We start from the raw sequence: 13,573 nt of genomic DNA on the forward strand, positions 1-13,573 counted from the left end.
TCCTTGCAGTCATTTGGTCATTGCCTCCTTCTTGCTACAGCATTGTTCTTCTTTGTAGTTTTGCCTTACTCTAGTCCATGGGAAAGGACAAGTAAGCAAAATATTGATCAAAAAGACCACTGGTTTGGCCTCCTAGAACAGGAATGGTGAACCTTTTTGGCACCGAGTGCCCAAACCAGAATGTGCATACACGTGAGTGCATATGCGTTCGCTGGAGCGCCAGAAACCCAAAAACCAGCTGGCCGGCATGCACATGCCTATTTTTTGGGCATTTTTTTGGCCATTTTCAGGCCATTTTCTGGTGCTCTGGTGCCCACAAAACCAGCTGGCACCAGAAACCAAAAGAGCAGCTGGCGATGGCGCACATGCCCATCGAGTGGGCTCTGTGTTCCACCTCTGCCATAGGTTTGCCATCACAGTCCTAGAATCTCCTGTGCACCTCCAGTTCAAATGTTGGTTTTGGTGAATGCCTGACCATACCACACAACCTGATTTGCTGCTGATGTTGAAATTCTTTGCAGGATCTGTCTAGTCTGGAATCTAGTTTATAATATGGCTCCGGTTCTCTCCTAATATTTTTTAAGGAAGCAAGCTATCCTGTCATTTTCCTGTCTCAAGTATTCTTTTTGGGATTCAATTCTAAGAGTAGATAGTGAAGGTTATTGCCTTCCAACTGGTTCAGAATTTTTGCAATATATATATATATATATATATATATATATATATATATATATATATATATATATATATATATATATATATATATATATGTGTGTGTGTGTGTGTGTGTGTGTGTGTGTGTGTGTGTGTGTGTGTGTGTGTGTGTGTGTGTGTGTATACATACATACATACACACACACACACACAGAGAGAGAGAGAGAGAGAGAGAGAGAGAGAGAGAGAGGGAGAGGGAGGCAAAAAAGTATTTAGTCAGCCACCAATTGTGCAAGTTCTCCCACTTAAAAAGATGAGAGAAGCCTGTAATTGTCATCATAGGTAGACCTCAACTATGAGAGACAAAATGAGACAACAAATCCAGACAATCACATTGTCTGATTTGGACAGAATTTATTTGCAAATTATGGTGGAAGATAAGTATTTGGTCAATATCAAAAGTTCATCTCAATACTTTGTTATATATCCTTTGTTGGCAATGACAGAGATCAAACGTTTTCTGTAAGTCTTCACATGGTTGGCACACACTGTTGCTGGTATGTTGGTCCATTCCTCCATGCAGATCTCCTCTAGAGCAGTGATGTTTTGGGGCTGTCGCTGGGCAACACGGATATATATATATATATATATATATATATATATATATATATATATAGAGAGAGAGAGAGAGAGAGAGAGAGAGAGAGAGAGAGAGAGAGAGAGAGAGAGAGAGAGAGAGAGAGAGAGAGAGAGAGAGAGAATGTCTTGGTCATTATTTGGACCTAGCTGTTATTATACTGAGTAATAGGATGCTAAATGTCTCATTAACACCATTTATAGCATATTTTATGTTCAGATTCCACTCAAACTAAAAACCCATTAATAAGTTTTACATCTTCCAAGGCATAGCTTTCATTTCCATGGCACGTTCTCTCCATCACCAAGAAATAATGAGCGGAATTTTGCAAATTCCCTTTTTGAGCTAATAATTCTTTAATTATGATATTAGCAGCACATCATACCAAAGAGACAAGAGGAGGATTTAGAAGGACAGCAGAATAATTGATCCTTCAGAATGGAGCATAGGACAGATTTCATTTCGCCCCCCTCTTCAACTCTCACTTGATAAAGTGAAGAAGGAAAAGACTGATTGGGCACCTCTTTGCTGCTTGGATCATGCAGTGAATATTTCATTTGCTTGTGAAAAGCTTTGAGAGAAAAAAGTTTCACAAGTTCCATCATACAGTATTACATCTTTCACTTTGGACAACATATCTTCATTTATTACTGTGTATTCTGCCACAGTGATTCAAGGAAAATACGCACACACACCATTTTTAAAGAATATGGGTGGTATCCATATCTGATTGATAATTCAAAGGGAGTTTATTATTGTTGTTGTTGTTGTTGTCTTATAGATTTATATGTCACTTACTTTCAAATGTCTCTGGGCAACATCCAGTAGAAATATATAAACATTATGTAACACCAACCAGAATAAATACGCTGAAGCTTTAAAACCCTTTCTTCTAAACTGTATTAAGCAAGCTGTGCCCAAGTCCAGGTACGACTGGTTCCAGGTATTATCACGGGGGAAAAAAATCATCATTGTTTTTAAATACACCTGTGGTGGGACCTGCAGAAGGTGTCCTATTGAAGACACAGAGAACCTGTGAGGAATTAGGTGGTCCTGTAGACAATTTGAGCCAAAGACATGAAAAGAAGCGAGGAAGTATCAAGATCTGATTTTTTGAAATCGAGGGTCTTAATAGTAAAGATTTAGAAATTCAGGACCCTGGACAGCAGAACTAGAGATTACTAGCTAGGACAGTGATGGTGAACATTTTCAGCACTGAGTCCCTAAAAGGGAGAGAGCATGTGTGCATGGGGCACCAAGTGCCGAAAAGGGAGCAGGGCCGCGACCAGGAAGAGGAGCTGCCCAGGGGGCATGTGCGTGCCACAGAGCGTATTTCTGGTTTCCGGCGCTCATGCCAGCAAGTCTTCCAGTTACTGCCGTGCATGCACACACGACAATCAGCTGGCTGGCATGCATGCTCACACCGGAAAATGGAAGACTAGCTCTTCCAGTTTCCAGCACTGCCGCATGCACAAAGGCCAGGTGATCGTCACGTGTGAATGCGCGCCAGAAACCCGGAAAAGGAACAGGCGACACCACGCATGCCAGTTGACATGACTCCGCGTGCCACTTTGGGCATGCGTGCCATAGGTTCACCATCACGGAGCTAGGATATCATCACAATGGAGGATGTTTGTTACAGCAAAATGCTGGTGAGGTCTTGGGGAAAAAATATGGCATCTGTCTGTCTGTCTGTCTGTCTCTCCCTCCCTCCCTCCCTCTCCTTCTCCCCCTCTCTCTCCCTCTCTCCTTCTTCCTTCCCCTTGCCCTTCCCCTCTCCCTCTTTCTCCCTCTCTCCCTCCCTCTCTCCTTCTCCCCCCTCTCTCTCTCCTTCTCCCCTTCTCTCCCTCTCTCCTTCTCCCTTCCCCTCCCCCTCTCCCTCCCCCTCTCCCTCCCTTTCTCCCTCTCTCCCTCCCTCTCTCCCTCTCTCCTTCTCCCCCTCTCTCCTTCTCTATTCCCCTCTCTCTCCCCTCTCCCTCCCTTTCTCCCTCTCTATCTCCCTCTCTCCTTCTCCCTCCCCCCTCTCTCTCCCTCTCCCTCCTTCCCTCCCTCTCTCCCATTGCTTGCTATAATCTCTGGTACTTATAGTTTTTTTAGACATTACTAAAATTGTACATTCCTATGTAGCTAGAAGGAAGAGAAGCCACAGGGAAATCTCATCCGAGTTCTCAAAGTCAAGGGTAATGTTTCATCCTCAGGCCAGGAAAGTAAAGGCCAAAGCTGAGTATTCTTTAGGGTATGATGAATGAATAGCTAAAGCTTAGAGACGAGATTCATTTTCTGCAGCAATTATATCTGCCTGCCCAACACCCTTGGTACAAGCATGTATCAGAAGATAGTTGAGGACTGATTTATTCATGAAGAAAGCGGGGGATGCATTCACAACCTTTAAGGGAGGGGGAAAATTTTTTTTTTAACACCACGTTTCTCTTTAGGGTGTGGTTTAGAATTAATAAATAATTGGAATCTGTCTGTAGCAAAGGGTGTATGTACGCAGGTGTATATGTAGAAAATGCATCCTATCGTATTCAATTTATTTTCAGAAAGACTTTTCAAAGTAGCGTGAATGCTCAAATTCAGATTCTCATGTGTGAGCAGTGCAGAATAGCTGCTGAATGAACACATACTAAAGTGACATGGACACGGTTTGATGCTTAAATGCACACCTGACTTTCAATGGTGGCTTTCTTAATACCAGATGATACCGGTGCATCCGTGCTGAGGATATTGTTTTGAACTGTCTTTTCTCCTAATGTCCAATGGAAATGAGGAGAAATTCTAAAATTATAGGAGCAGAGTTTTCTGCATCAAATTTCCCCTTCTTCCCAGTGTTATGCATTCAGTTCATTTGAAGTTTTCCCTCTCTGATGCAAATTAGAGACAGTAATAATTCAGGGAGTTTTTTTTTTCTTTTTCTTCAAGTCGTAAAATTTCAGGAGTAATAGAAATCTCTCCTCCCTAATTTTCTAAGATTACAGTCCTTTTTGAACCATTCAGAAATCACCCACATCATCACACAACATTCTAGTAAAACTCTCCCGATTCAGGCCACAGAAATCCCCGTCTTTGCTTTGCAGTCCACAAAACGATTCCAAATTTTCAGGCACAGCTGACCCTTGAAGTGTGCATTTACCAAGCTTTAAATCTTTTTGCAACAAGAAATATTGGCCAATCCCGAGCTGCCTGCCAGGACCACATCTGGCATAAATAGCTGCTTAGTGAAGAGACATACTTTGCATCCCCTCCAGCAAGGGGAGAACTGAGAAGCGACAGCCCGTTATTGCTCAGAAGTATTGGCAAGATGTGAGCAAGCTGCTCACATGCATATCAATCAATTATTAGTGCCAGAACCCTCGGAAACCCGTCTCTGCCAAGCTAAGCGGGCAGGGCAGCAAAAATGTCTTTGAGGAAACCTGTTAGAGTCCAATTAAATCCCACAACCTGAAGGCTCCAGAAGGTTGTTCCTCTAGATACATGGGATCAAAGGATTGTTGCTGCCAGACCAGATTTGGAGTTGAATCAAAAAAAGATGGAATAAAGATGCTCAGGTGTCAAGGAATCATTTAAAGGCATGTCAAAGAAAGGAATAAATGTTAAAATAAAAGGGTAGGTGTTATGGACCTAGAAGCTGACGCAATCTGCTAGACGAAAGAAAAGTTCCCTCTCCTCTTTAAGATCCCAATTTGTTGCAGCTAAAAAAAGATGTCTAAACTAGCTGAGGAGCATCTCCAGGCAGTATCGCTTATGAGAACATCCTTAATTCATAAACGTCTAATGTACAAATCTGGTCCCTCTGAAATTCAGACTTCCATTATAACCTCAGAGGAAAGTTGCTGCGGAATTTTGCCTTAGGTGAAGCTGGAGGAGAATTGGGAGTTACCCGACTGAGCAAAACAGGAGTTAAAAGAAAGTTGATCTATCAAAGGAAATACGTACTGGATCATCCATAGCTTGTCATTCAACACTTGAGATTGTCTTTTGCATGGGTGTAATAATGGAATTAAAGCAATATTAAGACATATATATGGTCTTTTTCACCACCACCCCTGTTCTGACCTGAGTCAGTAAAACACACGAGTAGTCCCAAAAACCTCTTTTATTTCAACAGCTGTGAATTCTGTTCATTCACAGATGAGTCCCAAATAGTTGTAAAAAGTCCTTCAGGATAAGGCTGATAATCACTCACCTTTATCTCCCTTGACACGCTGCCAAAGACCTAATTGGCAAAACCACACGGAGTCCAGAATCAAACAGAGCTTCAGGCTTTAAACTGAACAGGATTAACAATGTTGCTTCCTGCAAAGGCCCACGTGCCTTTGCTCCTCTTTTAAGTCTTACGGGAGGGGCCAATCATCTCCAAGCCCTATTCCCGAGTTGCCCCTTTTGTTTTAACTGTTCTTGCCTTCTGGCAGCTCTGCGCATGTGCGCACTGGGAACAGGCTCCCCCTGTTCTTCTGCCTCGCTGAGGTCCGACTCTGGAGGCTCCGGAGGCAGCACGTACCTCCCAGATGGCCCTTTCTCTGCCTCCAACACGGAGTACTCATCAGAGTCTTCCCCAGAGTCCAGGACTGGCCCATGTTCCTCCCCAACCTCCTCACTGTCCGACTCTGCTGCCAGCTCCACAGGCCGCTGGCGAGCCACAACATCCCTCTTCCTATGTAGTTTGGATAGATTTGTTTGGAGGAAACACATAAACAAACACAAATTATACCAATGTACAACAATCCAGAGCACCAGAGGGCAGGACAAGAAACAATGGATGGAACCTAATCAAGGAGAGAAGCAACCTGGAATTAAGGGGAAACTTCCTAACAGTGAGAACAATTAACCAGTGGAACAGCTTTGCTTTCAGAAGTTGGGGGTGCTTCATCACTGGAGGCTTTTAAGAAAAGACTGGACATGGTATAGGGCAGTGATGGCTAACCTTTTTGCCATCACATGCCAAAAGCAGGGGAATTGTGGGGGGATCACGCATGTGCATGTCCACACCCATAATTCAATGCCTCCCTGCACCCTGCGCATGTGCACACGACCCCCCCCCGCACTCCCCTCACTTTTGGCACGTGACGGCAAAAAGGTTACTGGTGGGCCAGATAGGCCCATTTTTTGCCCTCCTCAGGCTCCAAGGAAGCCTCTGGAGCCTGGGGAGGGCGAAAACAGCCTCCCCTACCCCCCTGGAGGCCCTCCGGAGGCCAGAAACAGCCCATTTCCCAACTTCCGGTGGGCCCGGAAGGCCCAAAAATCAGCTGGTCAGCGCGTGCATGCGCTCTGGAGCTGAGCTAGGGCAACGCTCGTGTGCCCACAGATATGGCTCTGCATGCCACCTGTGGCACACGTGACATAGGTTCACCATCACGGGTATAGGGTCTCCTGTTTGAGCAGCGGATTGGCGTAGAAGACCTCCAAGGTCCCTTCCAACTCTATTCTGATTGATTGAACCCTACTTGTGTGTTATTGAAAAAAAGGTTCATTTAAGATAGAAATAGGCAAAAAGAAAATAATAAGGAAAGACAAAGTGAACAGGTAAAGTTCAAGCAAACAAGGGATGTGCTTTATCCACAAGTTGTGGCATCTGTGATGGACCACCGATGTCATCCACCTGCAGCTGCCCAATGTGTTTTAGAAAACAGTCACTTTTCCTCCAAAGAAAATGACAAGGTTGACTCAGCCTTCCATCCTTTCTAAGGTAGGTAAATTGAGGACCCAGTTTGTGGGGGCAATAAGCTGACTTTGTATAAATATACAAAAGGATGAAGGCTATTGCTTAACGCACTGTAAGCCGCCCTGAGTCTCCGGAGAAGGGCGGCATATAAATCAAATTAAAAAAAAACAAAAACAATCGCCATCTATCCGTTGTGAACTTCACTGCTCTAATCACTTCATCTTACTGAGAAAAAAAACAACAACAACTAGCAGGTCAGGAAACAGATTCTACATGTTCCTTTTCCATATTTGCACCAGAAGCCATCACTTTCCACAACATTGGTCAGTCCGTCAGTCCGTCCTATTTCCTCTTCTTAGCAATCGGCTCAAGGCTCTTGGTTATATTTCTCCACCTCCCAAGCAGTCGGTGGGCCAGGTTTTTTTTTGTTTGTTTGTTTTTTTTAAGATAGGAACGAAACAACCATACAACATTGATTGCAAATCCTTGCAAATGCCAACCCATTTGTCTTGAGAAACTCTTCTGAAACATTTTCAGAGCACTGCATAATATTTGTCTCAAGAGGGTGTATGGGGAGTTAAATGCATTTGGATAGAACATATTACTGGGGGTGGGGGTGGGATAACATTACCAGCTATAAATGACCCCTCCCCCCTGAAATACATCAAAACTACCATTTTAACAGAAGAACAAAATAACAGAGTCCGAAGGGATCTTGGAGGTCTTCTAGTCCAACCCCCATACCATTTCAGACAAATTGTTTGTCCAATCTCTTCTTGAAAACCTCCAGTGCTGAAGCACCCACAGCTTCTGGAGTCAACTCGTTCTACTGATTAATTGTTCCGTCAGGAAATTTCTCCTTAGTTCCCTATTTCCCTGAACAGCAGTGTTAATGCTTACAGTAGTGGCCAAAATTATGGAAACCTTTTGGGAAAAGTGTATTTTTGAGGTTTGATGGCTAATAACACCACATTTGGGGGGGGGGAGTTTCAAGATAATCCTATTCCACTGCTGGAATGGCCTGGGAATAGCCCAGACCTTCACCCAATTGAAAATCTATGGAGCCGACTAAAGAAACTTGTTAGTCAGAAGCGACCCAGCAATAAAACCCAGTTAATAGAAGCCATCGTTCAATCTTGGTTTCACATGATAACAGCTGCAGAACTCAAAGACTTGGTTCACTCCATGGGAAGACGTTGTAAGGCCGTAATCCAGGCTAAAGGTTACCCAACGGAGAATTAACTGTATCACATGGTGATCATTTTTGTATATCTTGTTTTTTCTATGGATAATTTTTTTATATCTCGTTTCACTTTTCTTCTTTATAACTGCTGTTCTAATAGCAAATCCTTCATAAAAGTTATTGCACTACATTCTTGATTAAATTATCTTTCCATTGATTTATAATTTTATGGTACTACTCCAAAAAAAAGTGGTGTTATTAGCTAGTTTTAGAAAATATACTTTTCCCAAAATGTTTCCACAATCTTGGCCACTACTGTATGTTAAAGCCTACATCATGAGAAAAGGAGGCAAAGTGGATTTGTTTTTCTATCTTTATTGCATTGCTACCCTAATCGAATAGTTTTCTTTAGTGTGACTAACTTCCTTTTAGGAGCAACAGATGGAAGACTTTCTCTGCAAAACATCAATTTAATCAAAATGATTCAACATCATCCTTAGAAATCCAAGATTCTAGATGAACAAGAAAAGCCATTTCATAGTCCAGGAATAGTAGAGGTGAAAAGCTCTGAGATTGCCATACAGATGAGTTCTCCTTCACTGGAGGACTTCAAACACAGGCTGGATGGGTCACCAATCAGAGATGCTGTGGTGGATCCTTCACTGAGCAGAGACCTCAATTAGAAGATATCAAAAGTCCTTTCCAATTCTGTAATGCTATTTTTAAGGGTCAATCAGTATGCATTTAAATGCATTTTTTGCATGCCTTAACAACTGGCCAAATTCAGCTATCCTCCTCTAGCCATTCTGAGGGTCACACGGGTTAGAATAGATTTTTTCCTGAGGGACATTGGATGATCTTTCATTCTGTCCAATTAGCAGTTTTTCTGTGATGTCTCCCTTGGACGATTCCCCAGATATCTCCTTAGATATCTCCTTAGCAAGAATTGTATTTGTGCAAAATTGGAAGACAGAAAAAATCCCGTCAGAAGGTGAAGTAATAAAAAAGATTGTAGACTCTTTTATGTGTATAAGAAATAAAAATTTCAAAATGTCAAAAAAATTCAGATATCAGTTTGGGGCAGGATGGGCTAATTCCTGGCACATCAGGAACTGAGTTGATTGATGGCTCTGAACAGCTGTCCAGAAGGGATTTGGCTGAGGCTTCAGCTGGGGAAAGCTTGCAATGGTAGGCGGCCAGTGAAGAGGAGGAGGAACTGACTTCTGCACTAGATCCGAAAACATGTAAGGCAGAGAAAAGGCAGGAGCAGAGAAGGTCAGCCAGACTACTCAAGAGGAGAAAGCCCCATCCATCTTGATGGGCTGCACCGGAAGCTGGTTATTTATCCCTGCAAACAGATGGGGGCATTGCTGGGAAGTAACAGTAACAGAGTTGGAAGGGACCTTGGAGGTCATCTAGTCCAACACCCCCCGCCCGCCCATGCAGGAGACCTATAGGGAACAACGTGTTTCTTTTCTAGCTATGTATTTTCTGGTCGTCGTGATTCCTGCCTCACTCTGGATTGACATCATGTTTGGAATCGAATCATGTCCTGGAAATTCTGGATTTCTCTTGCCTCACGAGCTCTCTTGAGTGTGGATTTAAGTTTTGTCTGATGGATTTAAGTTTGTCTGGTGGACTTATTTTGTTTGAACGAAGTTTAAGTGCTTTTTGGACTATTGGGCCATTCCTCTGTGGATTAACCTTGGTCTGCTCATGGCTGGACTTTATTGGGACAGTTCTGGTATTTGGTGACGGGAATTCAGAGGAATATTAATAAAGTTACCAAACCACAGTTACATGTGTGCATGAGTGAGCAGACCAGCACATTTTCAGAGGATCATCTTTATAGATGAAATCAGAAGTGGGCCGGCTTTCTTTATTACATAGTTTAAGAGAAGTACTATCAGGGGTGAAATGCTCCCAGTTCGGACCGGATCATCCGATCCGGTAGCGATGGAGGTGGGTGGTTCGGAGAACCGGTAGCAAAAATCCTTGCCTCCCCTCCCCATGCCCAGCTGAGCTGCATAATCATCAGAGGCTTTTTTTTTTTTTTTTTTTTTTAGTTTTTAAAAGCATTTTTTCTACAACCACTTCGGCCGAAAAGGCTTTTTTTTCTTTTAAATGCCTCTGATGATCCCAGCTGAGTTGCCTGATCAGCAGAGGCTGGGATCGTCAGAGCCTTTTGAAAGCATTTTTTTACAACCTCTTCGCCAAAGAGGTTGTAGAAAAAATGGTTTAAAAAGTTTTTTTTTAAAAAATTGGCCACGCCCACCCAGTCACATTACACCTCCCCCCCCCACTAAGCCATGCCCACAGAACCAGTAGTAACAAATTTTAGATTTCACCACTGTTCTGTATGGGCCAGAATATTTGTTCCACAAGAAATGGCATCCTCCTTTCAGTTAGGGTAAAATTTTAAAAAAGAACACAAACACGGCAATAGCTTATGAAGCTTTGGCACGATTGCAAGAGATTCACAAAAATATTAGGATAACATTGTCCAAATATTGGCAAGCTAACACAAGATCAGGAGTCAATGCGAGTGAGTTGGAGGGCCCTATAAATGTTCCTAATAAATATACATGTGGGTGATGTCATCAAGAATACCTTGCATGAAATTTTGCAAAGATTCTCAGCTTCTGCTCTGGTTTCTCCCTGAATTATTTTAGAAATAGAACAGAATTATAGGTGTAAATTCTCTTTTGAAAATCCAGCCTTCAGCATGGAATAAAATCCCTCCCTGTAGTATGAGAGCTTGGGGGGGGGGGGAGGGAAATTCTTGTGCAATAATCCAAGCCACAATTTGTTGTCCAATGCACTCCTCCCCTGATGTATTTCACACTTCATCTCACCTCATGCTTCAAAAACTTGGTAGCAAGAATCCTGTACTTCTTGTATGTCCCAGGAATAAGCCATTGTCATAGAATAGAATAGAATAGAATAGAATAGAATAGAATAGAATAGAATAGAATAGAATAGAATAGAATAAAAGTTTGTTTGTTTGTTTGTTTGTTTATTTATTTATTTATTTATTTATTTATTTATTTATTTATTTATTTATTTATTCGATTTATATGCCGCCCTTCTCCGGAGACTCAGGGCGGCTTACAATGCGTTAAGCAATAGCCTTCACACTTTTGTATATACCTGCTTAGTAGGGCTCCCCCCCCCCAAACTGGTGTTCTTTTTTTATACAAAGTCAGCTTATTGCCCCCACAATCCGGGTCCTCATTTTACCTACCTCGAAAGGATGGAAGGCTGAGTCAACCTTGAGCCTGGTGAGATTTGAACTTGCAGTAATTGCAGGCAGCTGGTGTTACTTAACAGTGCTTTAGTCTGCTGTGCCACCAAGGCTCTTAAATGATGGATAGGATAGGATAGGATAGGATAGGATAGGATAGGATAGGATAGGATAGGATAGGATAGGATAATAGAAGAGAGGAGAGGAGAGGAGAGGAGAGGAGAGAGAGGAGAGAGGAGAGGAGAGGAGAGGAGAGAAGAGAAGAGAAGAGAAGAGAAGAGAAGAGAAGAGAAGAGAAGAGAAGAGAAGAGAAGAGAAGAGAAGAGAATTATTTATTGGTCAAGTGTGATTGGACACACAAGGAATTTGTCTTTGGTGTGTGTGCTCTCGGTGTACATAAGGAGAATAAAATACATTCATCAAAGAATCATAAGGTACAACACTTAATAGTAGTCATAGGGTTCAAGCAATCAGCAATCAGGAAACAATATCAATCTAAATCATATGTATTGATACGCCTCCCACTGGAGAGCATCTCTCATTAAACAATGTCCAACACCAGGAGCTGACTTCAGAATTCATGTTTTGCTAATATTTACATGTAGTGTTAATTCACACGTTTGCTACTAGTAGGCAACAGCCGGGCTCTGACAGCTGAACAGATGCTGTCTCCTCCAGCCAATGATGGAGTGCAGACTTGTATAAAAATGAGAGCACAGCCAGCTACCCTCTCTAAGGGTAGCAAGCATTTGGCAGCTGCATCGTCATGCTTTAAGAATTACCATATGTGCAGTGCAATTCTCTGTTGGTTTATTCCGAAAGAATTCCCACTTTGGTCAAACTCTAGCTTAGTGTGTTTAAAGTCTGATAGCAGCACAACTCTTATTTTTATTCCGAATATCTAGAGGTTATGCCAAAGGTGGGCTTCGCTAGGTGCCGTCGGGACACGCATGCGGCATCACAAAACATGGCAATTCGGTCATGCACACCATCCGCACATGCATGTGGCATCAAAAACACAGCGATATAGGATGGAATTGCGCCCAGGCAGTTGGGCGGGCCTTAGACATTGGAGATGAACAAACCACCCAGGATTTTGTTAACTCAAATACTAAAAATTAAGTTTTCCCAAGTAACTTTAGATGCAAGATTCTCAGGGGGATTCCTCTTTAATCCTCCTATTTTCTCTTTAACCTCCCTCTGTTCCCTCACTGATACAATTCCATCTGACTTGACCCTTTTTTTTAAAAAAAAAAAAATGCCTTTCCAAGTTGTACTGCAGAGTCACTGTTGCAAGCGGGGATCATGTATAATCAAAAGGTAGCCAGGTTTTAAAGGGGATTCAAAAGAACCTTTCTTGTCTGCTTTTGCATTTATTTTACAAATGTGCATGGGATGCTTCATTTCACTCTACAACTGAGAAATGCCCAGAGAAATTGTGGTTGGACGAGCAACAATTATGCATGCACAGCTGTCTTTCTTTCTTTCTTTCTTTCTTTCTTTCTTTCTTTCTTTCTTTCTTTCTTTCTTTCTTTCTTTCTTTCTTTCTTTTTCTTTCTTTCTCCTTCCTTCTCTTTCTTTTTCTCTTTCTGTTTGTCTTCCTTCCTTCCTTCTTCCTTCCTCCCTCCCTCGTTCCTCCCTCCCTCCTTCTTTCCTTCCTTCTTCCTCCCTCCCTCCTTTCTTCCTTTCTTCCTTCCTTTCCTCCCTCTTTCCTCCCTCCCTTTCCTCTCTTCCTCCCTCCCTTCCTCCCTTCCTTTTTTCTTTCCTTCCTTCCTTCCTTTCCTCCTTCCCTCTTTCCTCCCTCCTCCCTCCCTCCTTCCTTCCTTTCTTCCCTCCCTTTCCCTCCCTTTCCCTCCCCTCCCTCCCTCCCTTCTCCCTCCCTCCCTCCTTCCCTCCTTCTTTTCTTCCTTTCTTCCTTTTCTCCCTCCCTCTTTCCTCCCTTCCCCTCCCTCCCTCCCTCACCAGAGTTCAGGAAATTAGCATTCAAATAATGTTGTTGGTTCAGATTATGAGAAAAAGAAAGGAAGCTTGAAGCGTCCATATCTCTTGATTTAATTTTCTTTTCCAATTTTATTTAGATAAATCAGCCCTGTGTATTTGAGTTTCCCCTTCTTTTTGTGGTTGGATGCTCTGGGGCCAGTGCTTTTTTTTCCCATCCCAGCTCTCATTCAATTTAATGAAAGAGGATTTGTT

General features: G+C 42.6%; 1 protein-coding gene across 4 annotated transcripts in view; it reads left to right on the plus strand.

Annotated features, from left to right (window-relative positions):
* The window catches only part of AGBL1 (AGBL carboxypeptidase 1), a 701,662-nt gene that overhangs the window by 207,286 nt on the left and 480,803 nt on the right, over positions 1 to 13,573 (plus strand). The gene's annotated exons all lie outside the window — the stretch shown is intronic.

Source organism: Pantherophis guttatus, chromosome 13 (assembly GCF_059756535.1).
Source record: "Pantherophis guttatus breed Tessera chromosome 13, ASM5975653v1, whole genome shotgun sequence".
Taxonomy (NCBI): domain Eukaryota; kingdom Metazoa; phylum Chordata; class Lepidosauria; order Squamata; family Colubridae; genus Pantherophis; species Pantherophis guttatus.